This window comes from Sapajus apella, unplaced genomic scaffold, assembly GCF_009761245.1.
Source record: "Sapajus apella isolate SASKATOON/1434 unplaced genomic scaffold, GSC_monkey_1.0 scaffold66, whole genome shotgun sequence".
NCBI classification, from domain to species: Eukaryota; Metazoa; Chordata; class Mammalia; order Primates; family Cebidae; genus Sapajus; species Sapajus apella.
Genome location: NW_022437006.1, coordinates 135,124 through 136,879, shown reverse-complemented (window position 1 = coordinate 136,879; position 1,756 = coordinate 135,124). Strand labels below are relative to the sequence as shown.

The 1,756-nt window shown below is 45.0% G+C and overlaps 1 non-coding gene across 1 annotated transcript; it reads right to left on the bottom strand.

Moving 5' to 3' along the window:
- Positions 1-899: 899 nt before the first annotated feature.
- Positions 900-1,003, bottom strand: LOC116530437. Its single transcript, XR_004259998.1, has one exon. It is a non-coding gene; the product is annotated as a U6 spliceosomal RNA (small nuclear RNA).
- Positions 1,004-1,756: the final 753 nt, after the last annotated feature.

The window sequence follows — 1,756 nt, the reverse complement described above, 5'->3', positions numbered from 1 at the left end:
AAAAAAAAAAAAAAAAAAAAAAGAATAATAAAAGCAGAAAACGCAAAATTTTGAAAAACCTTGTCACACTTCAAAGTCATGTGGCACATTAAAAAATAGTTTATCCTGCTTCACCCTGGAGTGGTGAATTTCATGGAACCGGGGCAAACCCAGAATCTGTGTTTTCAAAAACTGCCCAGGTTGGTGGGGCACAGTGGCTCACCCCTATAATCCCAGCACTTTGGGAGGCTGAGGCAGACAGATCACGAGGTCAAGAGATGGAGACCATCTTGGTTAACACAGTGAAATCCCATCTCTACAAAAAATAAAAAAATTAGTTTGACATGGTGGCACACGCCTGTAGTTCTAGGTACTTGGGAGGCTGAGGTGGGAGAATTGCTTGAATCCGGGAGATGGAGGTTACAGTGAGCCAAGATCACTTCACTGCACTCCAGCCTGCACAACAGAGCAAGACTCCATCTCAAAAAAAAAAAAAAAAAAACACCCAGGTGATTCCCAAATTGCTGCAACAAAGACCCAATCTGGGGAAGTAGTGATCTAAATGCTTATCTATATTTTGTATGTTTGTTTTTTTCAAAATTAATGTAAACAATATGAGGTTGGGCACGGTGGCTCACGCCTGTAATCACAGCACTTTGTGAAGCTGAGGTGGGTGGATCGTTTGAGCTCAGAAGTTTGAAGCCAGCCTGGGCAACATAGTGAAACCCTGTCTCTACCAAAAATTCAAAAATTAGCTGGGCACAGTGGCGCACGCCTATAGTCGCAGCTACTCCAGAGGCTGAGGCAGGAGAATCCATTGAGCCTGGGAGGTGGAGGTTGCAGTAAGCTGAGATGAAGCCACTGTACTCCAGCCTTGGTGATAGGAGTGAAAGACTGTCTAAAAAAAAAAAAAAAAAAAAAAAAGGAATGTTTGTTTGATGAATTTGCCTGTCATCTTTGTGCAGGGACTGTGTTAATCTCCTTTGTTACTTTTCCAATTTTAGTATATATGCTGCCAAAGCAGGCACTTTGTTTTTAAATGGTGTTTGGAAGTGATAGTTTTGATTTTTTTTTTTTTTTTTTGAGGCGGAGTTTCACTCTATTGCTCTGGAGTGCAATGGCACCATCTCAGCCCACTGCAACCTCCATCTCCCGGATTCAAGCCATTCTCCAGCCTCAGCCTCCCAGTAGCTGGGATTACAGGAGCCCACTACCATGCCCAGTTAATTTTTGTATTTTTAGTAGAGACGGATTTCACCATGTTGGCCAGTCTGCTCTCAAATTCCTGACTGCAGGTGATACACCCGCCTCTGCCTCCCGAAGTGTTGGGATTACAGACGTGAGCCACTGCCCCCAGCTAATTTTAAAAAATTTTAAGTAATGGAGGCCAGGCGTGATGGCTCACACCTGTAATCCCAGCACTCTGGGAGGCTGGGGTAGGAGGATTACTTGAGAATCAGGAAGTGGAGGTTGCAGTGAGCCATGATTACATCACTGCACTTCAGCCTGAGCAACAGGGCGAGATCCTGTCTCAAAATAAAATAAAATAATACATCGGGCATGGTGGCTCATGCCTGTAATCTCAGCACTTTGGGAGTCCGAGGCGGGTGGATTACCTGAGTTCAGGAGTTTGAGACCAGCCTGGCCAACATGGTGAAACCTGGTCTCTACTAAAAATACAAAAATGAGTCAGGCGTGGTGGTGGGTGCCTGTAATCCCAGCTACTCAGGAGGCTGAGGCAGAAGAATTGCTTGAACCTGGGAGGCGGAGGTTGCAG